Genomic DNA, 22970 nt, shown 5'->3' with positions numbered 1-22970 from the left:
TTTTTGAAATGTATTGATTAATATGATGATTAAATTAGTGAATTTTTATCATTTTAGATCAAGAAATACAAAATTCGAGCTTAGACCGGGGGAAAGCCAAACAAGTAGACTAAAACCAATTAGTCGTCCACTTTTTGTATAGCGAGGTAAGTTGTACATAAGTAAGGCAACTTTATCGCTATTAAGTGTTGAATGATTAATTTTACATAATATGTTTGAATACGATTATGAATAATGCATGATGAAATTAATGTGGTAAATTCTCGGTTGAACGTAGGAATAGATTGGATATCCATGCCACGACATTTGGGTGACATGTGAGCCAGTGTAAGACCATGTCTGGGATATGGCTTCAGCCATAATATGAGAGCCTGTGTTAGACCATGTTTGGAACATGACATTGATAATGTAATGAGAGGCAGTGTAAGACCATGTCTGGGATATGGCATCGGCATTGATATGTGCGCTAGTGTAAGACCATGTCTGGGACATGGCGTCGGCCACATTGTGAGAGCTAGTGTAAGACCATTTCTGGGACATGGTATCGGCATTGAGACGAGAGCTAGTGTAAGACCATGTTTGGGACATGGCATCAGCCTAGGCATGTGAGCCAATGTAAGACCATGTCTGGGACATGGCATCGGTAAATTCACCCTCTTGTGTAAAGCTTGTCAAATATCTTTTAATATTCCACATGGTTTCAAGGGTTATTTTAAAGTTGATGATAAAAATATGGAATGATATAATCATGTTGTAAGTGGTATAGGTTCTTATTCGAAACACATGAGATATGAGTCTAGATATGTTGCCTTGATGGTAGGTATGGCATGAGTAAGTTCTAGCCATGAAAATGATTTTGGGACGATATTGAAATCTTTGGCTTATACTTGTGATATATATAGGCATGTAGTGATAAATACATTTGTTCACTCAAGAATGTTGTGTTGATTTGAAATGTGCATGGTTAATGTTGTTACTTATTTATATGCAACTTACTGAGCTTTATGCTTACTCACTCTCTTTCCATTTTCTTATAGTTCCACCAAGTTAGCATCGGGAATCAAGGGACGTCGGAGACATTGATCACACTATCACCTGAAGCTTTTGGTATAGCTAGTTTAAATGTTTTGAGTATGGCATGTATAGGGACTTGATCTTTTGTTTAGTGTCATATTAGTTTAGCCACAAGTGTTGGCTCATATGATGGATGAGATATTCATTTTGTATAGGCCATTAATGTTAGCTAATACTGATTCTTATTAAATGCATTTGATGAAGATTTTCATAGTTGTGGCTGCTTGGTCATGTGTATTTATGCATGGATTGGTTATACTTGACGTCGAATAGGTTGGTGCAAGTAAGGGTGGCAAAAAGGATTGGTAGATAGCCTTGTTTTTGTCCACACGGGCAGACACACGGGTGTGTGTCTAGACCGTGTGTGACCCATGGCTTGCCCCATGGGTCTGTAGTCAGGCCGTATGTCCCTTGCACCTCAATTTTATAAGTCAGTATGCATGGTAGTAAACACATGGGTAGAGACACGACCGTGTGTCTCAACTGTGTGGAGGACACAGCCTAACACACGGGCATGTGCCTTGGCCGTGTACCCTTAATTGGTTGCTGATGTTAGAAATATAATGTCAAGGTTTTTGTACACGGGAAGAGACACGGGCGTGTCAAGGCTGTGTGAGGGACACAGGCCATGGACACAAGCGTGTGCCAGGCCATGTGAAAACCCCTGTAGGTTCGAATCGAAAAATAAATCCACACGGGTTAGGGACACGGGCGTGTCTGAATATGTTCAAGCTGTGTGAGTCACACGGGCCTTCAACATGCCCATGTTAAAAGGACACACAGGCGTGTGCCCTTGTCTACTTGAAATTTTGTAAAGTTTTCTAAGGTGCACAGATTTGTCCCGAATCAATCCTAAAGTGCGTTCGGGGCCTTGTAGGCCCATAGTAGGGACATTAAGGTATTTTGAAAAGTTTTAAATTAAAGCAAAACTTTATACAGAGAAATGTATGATTGCATGTACTTAAGGCTGGTAACACCTCGTATCCTATTTCAGCACCGAACTCGGGTAAGGGGTGTTACAAATGGACATGGTTAGGTATGTTTTAAATTGTTTTTCATTGAGGGTATTTTAGTAATTTGGCTAATAAAGCCAAAATAACATGAAAAAAAGATGTCATCTTCTTCATTTTTCATGCCATGGCCGAATTTTGCAAGGGGAGACCATAGCTAGGGTTTTTCAAACTTTCCAAGCTCCATGGTAAGTCCTTTCTAGCCCCATTTTTAATGAATTTTACGTTTTTGAAGTCATTGTCACTCGATCTATCTATTTCTACCAATATTTTGAGATATGGTTGAAGTCTAGGGTTTCGACCCATGATAAATATGTTTTTATTTTGATGTTTAATGGTAGATTATACAAGTTTATGGTTAGAGAAATGAATTTTACTAAGTGATTTTCGGTAAAAATGCATAAAGGACTAAATTGTAAAAGTTATAAAATTTGTCATAAAAGTGTGAATTAGTGGAAATTGAGGGCTGATGTAGTTATGAAATTTGTTCATCTAGGCTTAAAGTACAAAGAAATTGAATGAAAATCATTTTACGAGCCTAGGGGAAAAAATGTGTAAATATGTGAAAATTTAGGGGTAAAAATGTAATTTTTCCATAATATGATTTTTGGGTGACATTGAATAATGTAACTAATAAGTGGGCTAAAATTGATATCATAGATCAAGAAAACCGAAGTTCGAGTCTAGATCAGTAGGAAAAACAAATATTGGACAATAAGTCTTTCTCGCCGTAGTCGCATTTGAGGTAAGTTCATGTAACTAAATCATGTTTATTTACATGCTTGTTTTGATTGTGATTATGTAAATTGTATAAATGTCATATATATGTGAAAGGATTACATATCTGATCAAGTCGATAAATAAAAATGTTCAAATAAATTGATAATGCCCGATAGATGTTAAAAAGGGGAAACGATAGAAATGTTGCTTTTATGCTCGGAATGGTTGTGGAATATTATCATATGAATTATATGGATGTTAAAGATGTATGAAATGATCACATACTAGAAAATGCTTGGAAATGTTAAATCCTTTTTGAATAAATGAAAATCGATGGATAACTGTAATTGTCGAATTAAATGAGGTCCTGCATTTGATGCAACATGGATTTATCTCGGATGAGTAATCCTAATGACTTCATCACAAAAGGATTTAGCCCAGAGGAGTAATCCTGATGTAAGTCCTCTCAAGCTTATGTTATGGATTGGATTTAGCCCGGACGGGTAATCCCCAAATGAGCCTATCACATATATGTTTCAATTAGGATTTAGCCTGGACTGGTAATCCTAATTGACTAGATTTAGCCTAGATTAGTAATCCAGATTTGACTCTACAGGGAATTCTTTTTCATATAAAGGATTTAGCCTGGACTAGTAATCCGACAAAGCCCTTAGAGTATATGGTATTGCTGGAATTTAGCCTGGACTGGTAATCCTATTGTAGGATATGTGGCTCAAGAGTGTACTCTTTGGAATAGTACCTTATGGTTACCATTGAATATGAATTGACGGATCCTTATTCGTACGCCTCAAGTGTACTACTTATGTATCCATCGATAATTCAAATAAATTCAACGAGCAAGGTTCTGACAGGGGTAAATATAAACTTAAGACAACTTGACATGGAATGGTAAATGATATGGAAATATATCATCGAAGAATATTACATGAAATGGAAAAAAATGATGATACATAACAAGTGATATATAAAATATAATATGATGATATTTAATATGGAAACTATTTGATGAGGATGTTCATTCTTGATTACAGAATTGCATATCTAAAGTGTACTAATCGTATCTTTGGTATTCCGAGTAATATGTGTAAAGTTTTGATGCGAAATTTCTGAACTCGAAATAAACTATTATGAAATGTTTACTTGAAATAATGAGATGAATTATGTGTGTTGAATGAATACATGATGTGGAAAGCATATATGTTTGGAAACTTTATTTCTGTTGAGCCCATACATGTCTTGATATTACTATGGAATATATGACTAACAAGAGTAATGAGGATGTGTGTAGGGCTTGAGATCAAAGTGGTTGAATATGCCTTACTTAGCTCTCTCAAATAGGATAAATAGTAAGTTAAGTACCATGTTATACGAACTTACTAAGCATTTTATGCTTACCCCGTTTTATTTTTCCCTTATTTTAGAGTAAATCGGAAGCTCTTTGGATTGAAAGCTCAACTGAGATCACTCACACTATCCATCGGCCCATGTCGGTACAATATGGTAAATTAATTATGGTTGTAATGGCATGTATAGGATATGTTGGCCATATTGGCATGTAAATGTAAATGATGCTTGTAATCTAGCCATTGGAATGCTAGTAATGGTTGTTTTGATAAACTTGTAATGTTATGCAATGGTAGCAATATATATGTGTGTGTTAAGTAGTTGATTAAATCATGTTTAATAAATGAATTGAATCAAAGGAAGACTATAAACATGTATACATGAAATGATATGTCATGATGATGAATGAAATGTGCTTGGTTTTAATACTTGAATTTGTTGGTATATACATAGAAGTAATGATGTAGGTTATTGGCAAAATTGGGTGAGAAAATAAAGCTAAGGAATGGCTTCATTTTGTCCACACGGTTAGACACATGAGCGTGTGTCTAGGCCTTGTGTGACACATGGTCGAGTACATAGGCATGTGTTCGGGTCGTGTGTCCCTTCCACCTAAATTGTTGTAAAACAGCATGCTTAGTGTTAAGTACACGGGCAAAGACACAGGCGTGTGTCTCAGCCGTGTGAAGGACACGGCCTAAGCATATAGATGTGTGACTTGGCTGTGTGACCCTAATTTGGTTGATGACATCATAGTTAGAGATTTACACGAGCTGAGGACATGGGTGTGTCCCAAGCCACACGAGCGTGTGTGACCACACGGCCTACCCACACGGGCGTGTGACTCTCCAAAACAAGAAAATTTTCTAAGTGTCAAAATGGTTCCGAAAGTTCTCAATTTAGTCCCAAACTGCTTCCGGTGAATGTTTTGTGCCTCGTTGGCCGTTTAAAGGGAAAAATTGCATGTGATTGAAAGGTTTCAAAATTGGACCAAATTTTATGGCTTAGTTTTGTGTGTTTGTTTACGTTTAAGTCCGGTAATGCCTCGAACCCTGTCTCGGCATCAGATACGGGTAAAAGGTGTTACATACACGACCTGATGACACGGCCGTGTAACCCTATTTTTGAATTGTACATGCTTTGGCGACACGACCATGTCCCTGAGCCACACGGCCTAGCCAGACGGCCGTGTGACCCCTGTTTATGTTTTTTACTCTGAATTTCGTATAAGTTTCAATTTAATCTAGAGTTGATTCTTGTTTGCTTTAAATGTATAGTAAGCTAGAATATAAAAAAACATGGAAATGATTGAATATGAATTATTTGATTGAAATAATGAAAAATGTCTAATGTAACACCCCCGAAATTTAAGGGGTTAAATAATTAGTTGTTATTATATTAATCTAAAATGAAACTTGATTATGAGGTTTAATTTGAAAATAGTGTGTTTTAATTGAGTTAGGACCTAATTGAAAAAAAGGTAAAAGTGAATTAAAATATTAATAGTGAGTCTTAACTATGAGTATTAATGTATCCTCCCCAACCTGGCCTAGACTGTAGACCTGAGCCAAAGAGATCACATTAACCCCTAAAGTGACTCGGTCTTTTTCAAATCAATTTTCAATTCTAAACCTATTTTATAAGAGTACATTTTTCATACTTATCAACAAAAACTACCATGAATATAACAGCGGAAATTAATTAATATTCTCTTAAAAATAAATAAACTTTTTTTATCATGTTTATGAAACTATACTAAATCTCATCATATAACTTAATTAATAATAAACATGAATATCAATTCAACTTATTTCATGACTTCATAATAAATAATATCAGGCATCTTAAATGATCAGTTTTTATTACGGCATATCCCATGTCGCGGTGTAACAGCCCGATTTAGACCCTAATCAGAACGGTTGTTTCGGGACCACGAATCCGAGTCAGAAAAATATTTAAAAATTATTTTCTAGGTTTATTTTATGTGAATTTATATCTGTGAAATTTTCGTGATTTAATTTTATCATTTGGGTATCCGATTAAATAAAAGGGCTTAATCGCGTAAATTGAAAAATTTGGTAGTTTAATATATAAAGGGGCCAAATTGTTAGTGGCTTTTAAAAGTGAAGGATTTATGTTGTAAATAACCCATAATTATATTAGTGGGACGGTTAAGACTTATATCATGTGCTTTTTATATTAAAATAAAAAGTTATAAAAGTAATTCAATTATTATAACATATATAATATAAACATAAAATAAAGTTTACATATTTGTCTTAGTTATTTTTCATTGCCGAATATAAGTTAAAAGAAAAGAAGAAAGAATAAGCTAGGGTTCGGCCTATTTGGAAGCTCAATCAAGGTTCGTTTTCTTGTCGATTTTTGATAATTTTTACGTTTTTGAGATCGTTGTTTCGAGTACTACAAAGTCCATATTTAAATTTTTTATTTTGATGAATATTTTGAGTTGTGCCATTGTTGATAGCTTGTGATTTTTGTTGTTTGATGATGAAAAATGAAAGATATGTTTTAGATTAACATATTTTGTATTGGAGTTTTTGATAATTTTGAGTAATTAGGAGTAAAATTGCAAAAATAATAATTTGAGGGACTAAAATTTGAAATAAATTGAATATATGGACTTGTTTGAGAGTGGGTAAAATTCGGCCCAACATAAGTATAGAGAAATTTGGTGTATTTTGTATTTTGTGCAATAGGGATTAAATTGTAAAAATTGTAAATGTCAGGGGTAAAATAGTAATTTTCCTATTTATGTGCTTTTAGACTAAATTGAATGAAAATATATTTGAATGAGCTTAATTTGAATATTTTTAGATCAAGAACTAAAGAAATCAGATTTGGATCGGGGAAAAACGAAAGTTGTCGACTAGCTGCCCGATTTCATTTTGTACCGTCCGAGGTAAGTTTATAAGCAAATAGACGTGTTTATTTGGTAATTAAATGTTATTTTTATATGCTGTTATGAAATGTAGAATTTTTAATATGTTATGGCCGAAAATGATTAAATTTGACTACTACACTTCCGAGTTCGATTCGACCGAGTTACGACGTCCGAAAGTCCCGTATAAACCTTAGGAATAGTTAGGATACATATGTCATGACATAGTATTCCGATATATGTGTGCGAGTAAGACCATGGCTTCGTTATGTGATTCTGATATGTGTTTACGAGTAAGACCCTGTCCGGGACAGTGGCATCGATATGTGACTACATGTAAGACCACGTCTGGGACGTTGGCATTGTATGGCTTGTGTGATTATCCAAGTGTCCTATCCAATTCCAAATGGTTCATCGGGAAAAGGTAAATTGGATACGAGTGTGTATTACGAGTTAAACGACCAAGTATGAATTAGTTCGTTGGCTATTAATGATAATATAAGTTTATACTTAATATTTGTTTGTTCATGTGAAGTTGATATTAATAAATTTAAGTGTTGTTGGTATGTGAATTCGGCTTTGTGATTTTAAAAGTTGATCATCAAGAAATGATTCATAATTATATGCAAGTGTGTGATTATATATATAAATGGCCCTGTTGGTGATATATATATATATAAATATTTATGCGATATTATATTGTAATTTACTAGCTTATGTAAAAAGTATATGCAGGTTTGATTATAATATAATTAGTTATTTGGAAAGTTGTAAGATAATAAGACAATTTGGCCTTTTGACCATTCGACCTAGTTAATATCCATGTGCGAATGTATACATGGGGATTTATATACAGGTTTTAAGTCGAGATTAAATGGTATATAGTTTTTATTTGCAATGTATTAGCCTAATTGAGTGGAACACTTTGTTAGGTCAATTATTTGCTTATGAATTGCTAAGCTATAATAGCTTATCGTGTGTATATTTGTTTCTATTTTTTTATATTTTGGAAATCAAGTTATCAGCTCGGGGATCGTCAGCAAGGCTTATCACACTATCTACTATTTTGGGCATCTTTATAAATTAAATGCAAATTATGGCATGTATAGACTAAAGTGTGCTTGACTTGATGAATTTTGATTTTGTATAAAAGCCATGCGAAAATGGCTAAAACTTTAAGTTGAATTGGGTTATGTTAAGTATGGGCTATGTCTATCTTGATTTTATAGTTACGTGTTAGAATATTTAAAATGTTACTATAGGTATTATATGCTTGAAAACGGTTTGCTTATTATGTCTAAATTTGGTCTTACATAGAAATGTAAAATGTGGAACGAATAAAAAGTGTTGGATAGATATATATTAGCTTAGTTGGCTGCGCAATATGTACATGTTTATTATTAGTATATTTGGCCATAGTGCAATGTATTAAACATTTAGATGTGATTACTTATTAAATTATATAATGTAATTATATGATTAGACATAATTACTAAGAATCCGCTTTTAATGTTAAACCATGGATGACATTAAATGATCAATAATTAAGTTATTCAAATATTGACTACTACTTTGCCATTTAATACGTAACTTTAGGTATATATATAAGTGTATTTTTAATGGTGTGTGCATAAATTGATTAAATTTGCTAGACCAAATATTTATATTGTAATGATTATAGTAGGTATGAATAATCTTTACTGACATTAATTGGACGTTTAAATTTGCCTTATAGGTTTGTGTGGTCATGGTCAGTTATAACTACTTATGTTTACAAATATATAAAGAGTGAAACAAACTGCCTTAATGTATTACTTATGAATACTTTAATACTTAAAGTTGTAATGCCATACAAATAGATAAAACAAAGAAATAATAATGAAATATATATATTAAATTTAGTGCAACCTGTGCATACACGTGACATATGTATTCCTTAAGTTAAATGATTAATATTGATGCCATAGATGTGTTCCATGTTTCGTGTATGAAATAAATATTTAAATTTGTATGTACATTTTATATTATACATTATTTGTGATGTATTGTGTATCTCAATTTATTTTAAGATTTGATAATGAGTTGAGTTATGAGCTTATATGTGATCTGAATTTTGATTTAAAATTTATAAACAACGTTTGTATGAATAATAGTTTAATTGGTAATACCCATAACCCTAATCTGGTGACGGATATGGATTAAAGGTGTTACACGCGGTTCCATAATTGAAACAAACAATAATAACAACGATAGTAATAATAATGGAATTAATAATGATAATTTTAAATAAAGTCCACAACAAGCTAAGACTCTCCATATGTCGAGCTAGCATTCTAGTCTGTTAGGTTATCTGAGAAGATGGAAAATAGAAAAGTGAGCTATGGAAGCTCAGTGAAAGTCTTTTACAATAAATTAAATCAATATTCGAATATGCATGTCAATCATAATAATTAAATTCACATATTTATTCGATCAATACGATAATTTAGTTTTTGTCACTTTAGACAAGCAAAACATTAACATTCAGTCGAAATTAGTTGAACAGTTCAACTATAGAGTCAGAATATCAATTACATTAGATTTCTGGTCATTTCAACATGTACTTTTCAATGAGTATACATAGTATATCATGCAACATTCGTTTAACGTTTCATTTAACATTTGTTAATCCTACCCCCGACCACTAGCTTTCCAGATAGGGAGTTCCCCAGAACCCTCTCTACCTTTTTGCTCCACTCGTGGGCTTTTACCACTACTTTCACTGAGTGCAGATAAAAGTTTTAGGAAACTGCAGAAACGCAACGATTCCTAGTAGAAAGCTGTTGGAGGTATCATGAGAGCACAATGAAAACATTGTAGTTTGAATCTATCATTATGTAGGAACACAGTAAGACCGTCGCAGTTGGAATCTTCTATGGCTGTGAGTACACAAAAAACATTCGTTTAACTATAGAGTCATGACCGCTCGCAGATAATAGCTGTCAAAGAGATCGTGCAGTATAGTAAGATTACAGTTGGAATCTGCCGTTCTGTCGTTCTGTGGGTACATAGTCAATCATTTATTTATGCAGTCAATATGAGTTGTCATTCTTCCTCCTTTCATATCACCCTCTGTGCATATGCAATGCAACCATTATTTAATTCATCCATTCCTTCAATCATTAATACTTTCGACATTTTATTTCATTGCATAATAATAACATTCATGATTATATTCGTTAATCAATAGTTCAATCATTTAGGCATACGAGACATTCGTTTAGCATTTATAACATAGATAAATATGAAATCATTCATGGATCAAGCAATCAATCAAAAGCAATTAAAATCATAAATTCATTCATCCATATATTCGCTCATTTTAATCCTAGTCCAGGACCTAATTGTATAATCTAGTTCTCTAGATGCCATTAAGAACCTACTCAGGGATTGATTTGCATAAAATAATAAAAGATAAGGCAAAACTATCATTTTTTAGATTTAAGGGCCACACGGCCATTTGATCGGACCGCGTGTGAAGCCCCAAGCCGTGTACAAGGTGAATGGGTAAAGTACAAGAGCCACACGGCCGTGTGAGCGGGCCGTGTACGAAGCTCCAAGCCGTGTGCAAAATGAAGTTGTGCAGGGAGATAGGGGAACATGGCCATGTGTGAGGTTGTGTGATCCATACAGGCAGGCCACACGCTCGCGTGCAGTTGGGTAGTTTCGAATTTTGACTCAATTTTTTTGTAAAAAGACACACACCTGACTTTTTCGGGGTCTCAAGCGATTACCATTCATTTAAGCTTGATCCAATCTCTTACAGAGGTCTTTCAATCGACAAAACGCAAGAATCAATGAAAGAATTACATGATTTGTGGGGGTTTTTGGCAAAAACGTTAAAGATTGATAATGGATTGAAAGATTTAATGAAAATAACGAAATTCCAAAATTGAGGAGTTTTAATAAATCAAAACGAGAATACTTACCAAAATTTTGATGAAAATTCAGGATGTAATTGACAGAAAATCAATCGATAGAGAAACGACTTGAAATCAGGAATAGATTTTAATTCGGGAACAAAAATAATTATGAACAATGGAGAGAAAATATTTTCAAAGGAAAAGATGAAGACAAAAAGGGGAATAAATAGAAATAAGGAAGATAAATTTTATTAGGATTTGAAAATGAGTAATTTGATTTCTAGTTAGGATAAGAAGATAAAAAGGTTATGGAACTTTAATTCTATTTAAATTTTCAAGAATGATAAGATATGAATTCTAGATAAGTTTGAAAAAGAAAATCAAAATCCTATTATGATTAGGAATAAATGGAAAGATTAAGCAAACATTAAAAGGTTGTTTTGGTAATTAAACCATTCTACCAAAATCAACATAAATGGGAAGAAGTTGTTGTGACTTGAACTTGGGTATGCTAAAAGAATTGAACAAGCTAATAAGCTTGACCATTAGGCTACTACCCATATCATGTTCTTTTTCTACCATATTGAATTCTTATACTAACTTGGTTTCCATCCTTTATTGCTTGAAAAATAAAGAGGTAAAATGCGAAGAATGGAGTGCTTTTTAAACAATTTCTTAAGCTTTTAAGCACTAATGCTGAGACTCAATTCATGCTAATTTTAGTCACTTAATTGTATATATTTATTTCATGCTCAACTTACTTATTCTTTATTAGCTTATACTTTTAATCAATTATTTTATTAACTTATTTAACTATACACTTTATAGTTTTTAACAGATTCATATTTTAGTTTATAATAATTAATACTCAATGTTAAGACTCATTATTAATATTTTAATTTATTTATCCCCTTTTTCAAATAGATCCTAACTCAATTAAAACACACTATTTTTTAATTAAGCCTTGTAATCAAGTTTTGTTTTAAATTAATTAATAAAAAATATGATTGTATTATTTTAATACTTTAATTAATTATTTAAATCAAGGATTATGGACTAAATCGTAATTTTAGTAATTTTTTTAATAAAACCTTTTTGGTAAAAATTGAGAGGAATTATCCAAATAAGACTTAACCATGTAAATTTCCAAGTCATTTCATGGTATTTAAAACAATAATGCACTAAGCACATGCACATCAACCATCATGCTACCAAAACTTAACAATCAAGCCTATTCAATTATTTGGTTATTCATTTCATCTAACCTTCTGTAATTTGGGGGTGTTACAGTTCTCCCTTCATTAAAAAATTTTCATCCTCGAAATTTTTCTCGCTAACACGTCATTTGCTTAATTACAAAATATGTTATTTCTTGGTTTTGTATTGACCACCATGCTTTCGCTGTGTAACTCTAATTCCTATTCACTTTAATTTCCTATGGGTTTTTGTCAAGGATTCTATTTACTACCACGGACTGCATTGGGTATTCATTCTATATACAAGTGTTTAGGTAACCTAAAGTTATCTACAATTTTCATACAAAGGAAAGGTTCACTCATATTAGTTTGGATTATAACTAGAATTCAAGAGTTTCAGTTTATCTATAGTTTTATAAATAAATAAAAAATCATGCATCAACTAAAGTAAATCTATAGTTCAATAATTTAATTCGGTTCATCATAAATAATCAAAATCTTATTCACTCATTTGAATAATAAAATTTCCATTTAATCATTTATCTTAAATAATTTAAAATTTCAATTTATTCATTTATCATAATTGAACACCAAATAAACTATTGCAGAATCGACATTAAAGTCTCAAGCTTGTCTTCCTGCAACCAAAAAGTTAGTTTTAAAAAATTCCTATGATATGGTTTTTCCCAAAATACCCCCTTTTAATGTATGCATGCAATTTATCCATATTTCTACGGTCTGAATTTAGAAAACCTTTCCATTTCCTTTTAAATTCAGCCAAAGTGGGGAAATTGCAAGTGGTGCCCCAACTTTGGTAAAATTGCAGTAACACCCTTAACTTTAAAAAAATATAATGACGCCCCAAAGGTTTGTAAAGCTTAGAAATTCACCCCAATCCAATCCCAACAAGAATTCATCTTATCCTTCTTCAAAACTCAAATAGAAATAAAATTCCATATCTTCTTATCCTAACCAGAATTCAAATTACTCTTTTTCAAATTCTAATAGAATTTATTTCGTTATTTCTATTTATTCCCTGTTTCTTTTCCGTCTTTTCCTTTGAAAATATTTTCTCTCCATTGTTGATAATTATTTTTGTTCCCGAATCAAAATCTATTCTCGATTTTAACTCATTTTTCTATCGATTGATTTTCCGTCAATTACATCCCATATTTTCATCAAAATTTTACCCCTATAGGAGATTGGATCAATCTTGAACAAAGGGTAATCGCTCGAGACCCCGAAAAAGTCAGGTATGTGTTCTTTTACGAAAAATTGAGTCAAAATTCAAAACTTCCCAATCACACACGGCTTAGCACACAGGCGTGTAGCCAGCCGTGTGGATAACACGGCCATGTCCCTCTGAAGTATTTCACACCTTCGCTTCGCACACGGCCTAGGGCGTCGCACACAACCCGGTCACATGGCCGTGTGCCCCCTGCACCTCACCTATTCGCTTCACACACGATCTGGTCACAAAACCGTGTAGCCCATAAAACTCAAAAATTACAATTTAGTCTTAACTTTTATTATTTTATTCAAATCAGTCCTTGATTAGGTTTTTAATGGCATTTAGAGAACCATATTATGCAATCAGGCCTTGGATTAGGAATAGAACGAAAGAATGCATAAATGAATGAATTTATAAATGTGGTTCCTTTTGATTAATTGATTGAATCGTGAATGACTTTACGTGTTATTTGTATAAATACCCTATTGAATGTTTTGTATGCCCTAAATGGTTGACATATTGAATGCTTAATTGATCCGTGAACGCCATTAATTTGCAAAGAGACTGAATATTGAATATTACAATGCTTGAATGCTTTTGAATTGATTATAATGCATCTGCATGGGTTGGTTCGATATGAACGGAAGAAGTAACCGGCAATATATCCATATCAAAAATTGGTGGTATATCTGTATTTAATTGTTTCCAGTGTACGCACAATTATAGAAGGTTCCATCTGTGATAGTCTCAATCTGTGATAGTCTCATTGTGTACCCAAAGTTATAGCATATCCTACTTGCAACATTTTTCATTGTGCTTTCATGATCCCTTCAATAGCTTTCCACTAGGAGCAGCCGTGTTACCACAATTACCGATAGCTTTTATGTGCAATTACTCGAATCTGAATGTGGTGTTAAGTCCACAAATTAGAGTGATGAAAGAGAGTTTTGGGGAACCCCCAATTTTGGAGCGCTAGTGGTAGGGGGTAGGAAAACCGATTTTTAAACTGATTTTTGTATGGAATATTTGACAATTTATGCATACATGACTGAATTTACTTGAGGAAATGATTGAACTGATTTATGTGCGTATATCTTTCATGAACAATATGAATAACTCTAAATTGATTCAATTGATTGTCTATGCTTTGAATTTATTATTATTGTTTGATTAAGGTGGCAACATCGATTTACCATATTTGAAGTTGACAGATATTCATAACTGATTGCTGTCCTTAATAATGATGTATGTTGTGTATTTATTGTCTAAAGATATAACTGTATGACTTGGTTTATTGTAAAGGGACTTACATTGAGTTTCCATAGCTCACTCCCCCTAATTTCCATCTTTTCAGATAATCCTTCAGGCTAAGACGCATACACGACACTCGGAGGGTTTCAACTTTTGTTTCATTTTTATTTATGTTAATGTTATTATTTTTAATTGGGATATTGAGTTATTTTCCATTTTCTTTTATTATGAACTACAATTTGGGATTTTGTTATTAATTTAATTTTTAGGTGCATCTTTTTCGATATAGGTTTTATAGTTAGGTTATTAATTTTTAATATTTAATTAAACCAAATTGTTTTATTAAATCAGATTATATTTTATTTTCGCTGCTCTTCCTAGTAAGTAAACTTGAATATATATAAACCACATGTATAAATTTGAGTTTTTAAAGGAAAATTGATTTTGATAAAAACCGAGCCACTTTGGTGATTAATGTAACCGAGCCACTTTGGTGGTTAATGTAATCTTCCAAAATCGGGTCTACTGTCTAGGCCGGGTTAGGGAGGTTATATCTAAAGATTATTGTTGTAATACCTTATAACTTGGGTTAGGCAACTGAACCGGACATAGGGTGTTACAGGCATTTTCGAGCAACGCCCATGCAACACCAATAGGGGTTGTTCAAAATACAACAAGAGAATGGGTGGTTGGTTTCTCTCATAGGGTTGGTGGATCGTCGGTTTTCCAAGTTGAAGCCCGAGCTTTCTTCAAGGGCCTTCAAATTGCGTGGGACAAGGGGTTTAGACAAGTTGAACTCAAGAGTGATAATACACTTCTTATTAAGATTATTTGCAGTGGTAGCCCCTTGGACAACAGTCTGCTTGAGACGCGTTAAATTCATCACTTGTGCTGATGCCCTTAGCGTATTCAGATGACGAATATCCGTTGGGAGTATAACCAAGCAGCAAACTATATAGCTTAAGCAACAGGCTCGAGTTTCAATAGGTTGCGTATTTTAGAGTCGTCGCCAGCATCGATCGCTAGCATAATGGTTGTAGATAGTAATCTAAGGCTCGATTAGTCACTTTGTTTTCCAAAAAAAATATATATATATAAAAGGGAATAACTTATAATGGGTTCCTAAAAAACATAATTTTTAAGCACTATTAATATATTGCCACATTATTTATTTTTAAAGAAAATAAAATATTATCATACACTCATTTATATCTACTATTTTCTCCAACTTAATTTAATTTTAAATAAATTACTTAAAATAATTATTTTTTAAATTAATAAACAAACATCTTTTCTTAATTTAAAATTTTTTTAATCATTTTTTATTTTCTTTCAAGTTAATAATTTTTTATTTTTATGCAATCCATTTTTTAAAATTTTGTAATTTTTAGGCAATAGATTGTTTTTCATTTTAAATTGTTTTCTATTTCATATCTTTTAACTTTTAACCAAATAACAAAGTTTGATAATACAATTAGAGGTGGCTATAATTTTTCAATTTCCTATTAATGTTTTTTCAGTTTTTCTAATTGTTGCTTTCATTTTTTTATTTTTTTTCTTTTATCTCTCCTTTTAATTTTTAATTATTTATTTCAGGTTTGAATTTTTCAGCTATAGTTCCAAATATTTGCTCTGTTTTCTCAAAATTTTAATTATTTTTATGTAATTTAATTAAAGTAAAATTAAGTTAGAGAAAATATCAAATATAAATAAGTATATAATACTATTTGTATTTTTTCAAAAATTTGATGATATAGAACTATACTTTTTAAACTCATCATAACTTAAGTTATTCTCAATATAAAATATTTTCTATCAGATTTTATGCTATACACATTTCTCTTTTGTTTAGTTGAAGTGAAAACCTTAATAAAAATATTGATTATTTTAAGCTTCAGCTGATGGGTCATTATAATTTTAGGAGAAAAAGAATACTGAGCTTTATAACTTTTTTATTTATTTTTCTAATATTTTATATTTTTATATTTTTTTATCTTTTATAATTTTCTATTTTTTAAAATTTTGATTTTTTAGTGGGAAATCATAAAATCTATATTATTTTATGTATTTTTTTTTAATTTTTAATATTTTTTTAGAATTAAGATTAATTTAAAAGAATATATAAATATTAAAGATTAAATTTTTTGAAGTTAAAATCAAATTGATAAAATATTTAATATTAAAGTTTAAAATTTTCATTATATACTAAAAAATCCACGTCATTGTTCCATTAACAACTTATGAAGAATATCAAAATATTAAATATCGAGGATGTTAGAATTAAATTTTTTTTTGAAGTTGGGTAATTAAAGCAACCTTGTCGGCAAGATATTAAAGTTTCCTGCTATGCTTTTATAATAGATCAACTTCATTTTTTTTAGAATAAAATAAAATTAAACTAATTACAAATTAATCAACATTATAAGAAGAAAGATCCCCTTACACTAGTCCATTTCATAAAAAGTGCGAACCATCATGGGTGGGTTTTCAAACTCCTATAGTTTGTGCTTTACGTTGTTTAGCCAAGTAATCTATAACTTAGATTCTGTTTTCTTTGAATGTACCTCAAAAATCACTAATTTTCTTGAGTTAAGATATTTTGGATTCGTCTAATCAAGATTGAGTTCAAAATGTTAGAAGTACTTTTAAGGATGACTTTCACCACTTCCAAACTGTCAGATTGAATGATAACTTGATCATGACCTCGACGTTGAATAAGCTTGAGACTTTAAAAAATACCTCACAATTCAGAATAAAAAGTTGAACAATTTCCAAGGTACCGATGATAGCTAACGATCCAATCCCTATGTTTATCATCTAAATAATAAAAGTATTTTTCACCTGGTAGCATGCGCGTGGATTTCTTTCCAATATTGGTGCGATTGTCTTCTTGTTTGGTTCTTTAGGTGTCTACCTTTATTCTTTGTTGAATAAATGGGTAGCTGTGGTGTTTATTGCGAGTCCCTATTTGATAGAATGTAACACCCCTTACTCGTACTCGAGGTCAGGACAAGGTATGAGGCATTACCGGACATACATACAAATGTTCATGCAAAACCGTGCTATAAAATTTCTTTCAATTCAAAAGTCATTCAAACATATGCGAAACGTCCCTTGTATGGATCTACGAGGTCCAAAACATACATTGGAAATAGTTCGGGACCAAACTGGAAACTTTATAAAAACTTGGGAAATTTTCTTTAATACAGAGTCACATGCTCTTGTGAAAAAAGGGACACGCCCGTGTGCGCTTGACACGCCCGTGTCCTCAGGCCGTGTAACTCTCTGACTATGACATCATCACCAAAATAAGGTCACACGGTCGTGTCACACGTCCGTGTGGCCAAATAAAATTAAATGATTTTTCATAAAATAGTGCAGACTTCACACGGCCAGAGTACGCGCTCATGTGGTTAGGCCGTGTCTCTCACACGGCCAAGACGCACGCCCGTGTCTTAGCCCGTGTGTTTACTACTGGGCATTCTGACTTTTAAAATTTAGATGCAAGGGACACACAGCCAAATAACACGCCTGTGGGGCAGACCGTGTATCACACACGGTCTAGACACACACCGGTGTGTCTACTCGTGTGGACAACTTCTAGGCTATTTTCCAAGCCATTTGTCACCCTTAAAGACTTACTCAGTTATACATGTTCTCAGCATACAACAAAACACATTTAATTACTCCAATATCCAAATCCATGATTAAAATCTATGCCCCAAATGTTATTTAGCGCCATATCAAATATATGAGCTTCCTTCAATGTTTTCATACCAATATGAAACCATTAGGTTTATAACCTATTTTCCAACTTTACTCGTTACTACTTTGTTATGGTCATTTTGTATATATATATATTATGGTTCATTTATAAATCAACATACCATCATTCACATCCTTCATTCTCAGACATCCACATCAACATAGACATATTACATGCATACATGATTAATAAGGGTTACAACCCAATAGCAAAATATGAGCCATATTTCATGCCCATATACAAAATGATTCATCAACCATCATGAGCCATTATGCTTGGCTAATTTAAATGATACATATAACCAAAAAGTAAGTTTACCCTATACATGCCATTATATCAAAATGAATAGTTATTTTATACCCAAAACGAGATTACCGATAGTGTGATCAAACTCCCACTGTCTTCCAACCTTCACGAGTCCGTAAGCTCTATAAGACAGGGAAAAGTAAAAAGGGGTAAGCATTACATGCTTAGTAAGTTCGTATAATGGAAAGTAAACTTACCAGTCATTTCAAACATATAATCACAATAAGCCATGTTATCCATCAATTATAAGTAATTTTCCCTAAACACATGCACTCAATGAATAAGTTAGTCACATAATTTTCAAAATCCATAAATGAGCTCATCACATCATATACATATTCAAATTCGTGTTTCTCATGTCATTTACAAATATTTTATACAATGAATCATTGAATTCTTGATGAATATTTCATCACTTAGTACACTCTAGGTGTACTATTTTATTAACCGTCAATTTATATCTAGTAGTACCCTATCCGGTACACTCTCGAGCCACATCTCTTACAGCAGAATTACCAGTCCAGGCTAAATTCTAGCTGTACCATGTACTCTTAAAGCTTTTTTGGGTTACCAGTCCAGGCTAAATCCTTTATATGACAAAGAATTCCCTACAGAGTCTAATCTGGATTACCAGTCCAGGCTCAATCCAGTCAACTAGGATTACCAGTCCAGGCTAAATCCTAATTGAAACGTATACTCAATAAACTCGTTTCAGGATTACTCGTCCAGGCTAAATCCTTTCCATAATGAGATCAATGGATTACCTGTCTGGGCTAAATCCTTTCTGCAACACATGCAGGATCCCATTTCTCATGAAAAGTGACCTATCCATTGGAATTCCATATTCAAACGGAATCTAACCCATTTTCAATCAATTTCGAAATTATGGGCATTTTCATACAATTAATTATTTATGCATTTCACATTCAATTCAACACAACAATTAATGTCAACATGCATAAACATCCAATTAGGTTACATGAACTTACCTGAATGATGTCTCGAGTTTGGATTCTGACTATTCTAAAACCTTTTATATTCCACGGTCTATTTTCGAAATTGGTCTTTCCGAGTTTATATAAACAAATTAAATTATTAATTCATCACATTCTTCAATTTCAGCCCAGAAACTTACTCTATGGCAAAATTACCTTTTTACCCCTAACTATACACTTTTTTACATTTTAGTGCCTAGGCTCGTATAATGAAATATATGCATTCCCTTGATTTCCCAAGCCTAGCCGAATTATATTCTAGCTTATAAAAGCCCACATTTTCCTTTATTTCACTTTTCTGCTACCCACTTTCACATCTTTTAAAACTTGGTCCCATTTTAGGCGTTTTCATGGAAAACCACTTAACAAAAGATGCTTATCATACATCAAACTTTCATATTCCTCCATTAAACACCAAAATACAAACATGTCACACATGGGTAAGTTTTTGAACATGAACCCTAGCTTAAAATAAGGGTAGAAATGGTTAGAACATGCTTTAAGGATCTCAAAAATATAAAGAACATAAAAAACGGAGCTAGAGGGCACTTACTATCAAGCTTGAAAGTTGAAGAAAAACCCTAGCTATGGTCCTTAGAATTTTCGGCACTACCTTGAAGAAGATGGACAAGATTTTCACTTATTTTTCCCTTTTATTTCTTTTATTTACCAAAAGAACTAAATGCCCTTAAGGCTTTTCTTTAAAATTTTACCCATGCATGCCCATTTTTGTCCAAATTTTTAGAACTTGGTCAATTTACTATTTGAGGACCTCTAATTTATAATCCAACTCAATTTCATGCTAAAAGCTCCTAGAATTCAAATCTTGCATATTTTGCAATTTGGTCCCTAATGTCAAATTGAGCATCTTAGGCATAGAATTTCTCCATGACAATTTTACACAAGCATACATTCTCATCCTAGACCTCATAATAATCATGAAATAATTATTTCTATTTTGGATATATGGTCTCAAAACTATTGTTCCGGCTAGGCCCTAAATCGAGATGTTACATAAAAACTCAATAAACGAACAAATTCTAAAGAAATTAAAAAGAGATATTTGAATATATTATTCTGTATTGCTTAGCTTTATATTCAGTACATCTACATGGTTTATATATACGATAGAGATAGGCCTAACTGCTGTCAACTGCCTAACCACCTGACTAATCACTCACACGTGTATTATTTACATACTGTAACATTCACCCAGCTTCCTCGAGTGGTGCGACCTGAAAAAGACGACGAAATTGAGTAAAATTAAAAACGAACAATAGTTTAGTGAGAATATCTGCCACCTGGTCACATGTTGGTACTTCACCAACAACTAAGTCTCAACTAGCCACTTTTTCACGAACAAAAAACAAATCAAGTTCAACATGTTTAAACTTGGAGTGCAGAACCGGATTAGCTGCAACAGCTGGGGCACTAGAATTATCACACCACACTGTCGGAGGATCAACAGAAAGGACTTTTAATTCCGTTAACAGAGAGACAAGCCAAGCAATATCACTAGTGGCCGCGGCTAAACTTCGGTATTTAACTTCTACCTTAGACTGAGAAACAACTTGATGTTTCTTAGAACACCACGATATAGATGTATGACCAAAGAACACACAGTATCCTATTGTAGACCGGCGGCCATCAAAATCGAGACCCCAGTTCGCATCAGCATAACCGACCAAAAACAGTCTATTAGACCATCAAAACACTAGTCCATGAGAAAGAATGCCATGTAGATACCGTAAAATACATTTTAACGCTACCATACGTTTTAAAACACTCGATTAATAGCATATGCAATATCCGGTTGTGTTAAAACAACATACTGAAGTACTCCAACAAGACTGTGATATTAAGTTGGGTTAGCAAGTCGTTCACCCTCATCTTTAGACAACATGGACAAACTTACCATTGGCATATGAACACTTTTTGCATTAGTCATAGAACTCCGGTCAAGAAGCTCTCGAATGTATTTGCGTTAGCATAAGTGAAGACTGCCAGGGGTAGATCTACTGACTTCAATTCCCAAAAAATAATGGAGATTGCCCATATCCTTTAAAGCAAATTTGTTATGTAACCGCTGAACAAAAGAATTTATTTCGTCAGATGAACTGCCAGTAATAACAATGTCATCCACATAGACTAGAACATAGAGAGTGAATTCAAGGGAAACTCTGAAAAACAACGAAGCATCAGATTTAGACAAAACAAAACTAGTAGAAACTAGAAACTACTTTAATTTGTCAAACTAGGCACGAGGAGCTTGCCGTAATCCGTATAACAATTTTGTCAGACGACACACCAGCTTTTCACCATCTGGACCATTTTGAACATAGCCGAGAGGTTGCTGCATAAAAACTTCATCAGTCAGGTCTCCATTTAAAAATGCATTATTGACATCAACTTGCCAAAGGTGCCAACCACTTGACACAGCAACAGACATAATGGTTCAGATAGTAGCAGGTTTGACCACTGGACTGAATGTCTCTTTGAAATCACAACAGGCACCTGTGAATAGCCATTGGCTACAAATCTTGCCTTCTATCAGTCAATTGTTCAATCAGGTTTCTTCTTTACCTTAAAAAGACATGTGCACCCAATCGTCTTTCGGCCAGAAGGAAGAGGACTAAGTTCCCATGTAGAGTTAGCAATTAATTCATCGAATTCAGCTTAAACTGCCAGTCGCCAGTCTAGATGAGCAAGAGCCTCCTCAATAGAATTAGGCTTAAAATCAACCGTATCCACAGACAAAGCCTTGGGTTTAGAAACCCCAGCCTTAGACTGAGTGACCATAGCATGAGTACTAGTAGTATAAACAGTAAGAACAGTAACTCACCCAGTAGGTAACTGGACAACTTTAGTAGAGGGAAGTTCCTCCCGTACACCAGACCCCGATTCATTCAACGAGTCAACTGGAACAGGTAGTAGTGGACTACAAGTAGCTGATGAATCAAGCTGAGTCGACTCGCAATTACGACTGGGCAAAGATACCTCAGTTGCAGGGTCAGAAATTTGGCTAGACTTCGCAGTGGAAAATGATTAAACAATAGGAACATACGTAGGAGTACACAGAGATGACTGATCATCGATAGCAATAGACACAAGAAACAAAAACCAAAACTCATCAAAGACAACATGCCAAGTGTAACACCCCGTACCCGAGACCGTTGCCGGAGTCGAACACGAGGGGTTCACAGACTAAATTCGCTTACTATCGCAGTCCATTTTAAAAATTTCTAGACAGCT

Source organism: Gossypium hirsutum, chromosome A11, assembly GCF_007990345.1.
Source record: "Gossypium hirsutum isolate 1008001.06 chromosome A11, Gossypium_hirsutum_v2.1, whole genome shotgun sequence".
NCBI lineage: Eukaryota > Viridiplantae > Streptophyta > Magnoliopsida > Malvales > Malvaceae > Gossypium > Gossypium hirsutum.
Note: the sequence above shows the minus strand (reverse complement) of the source record.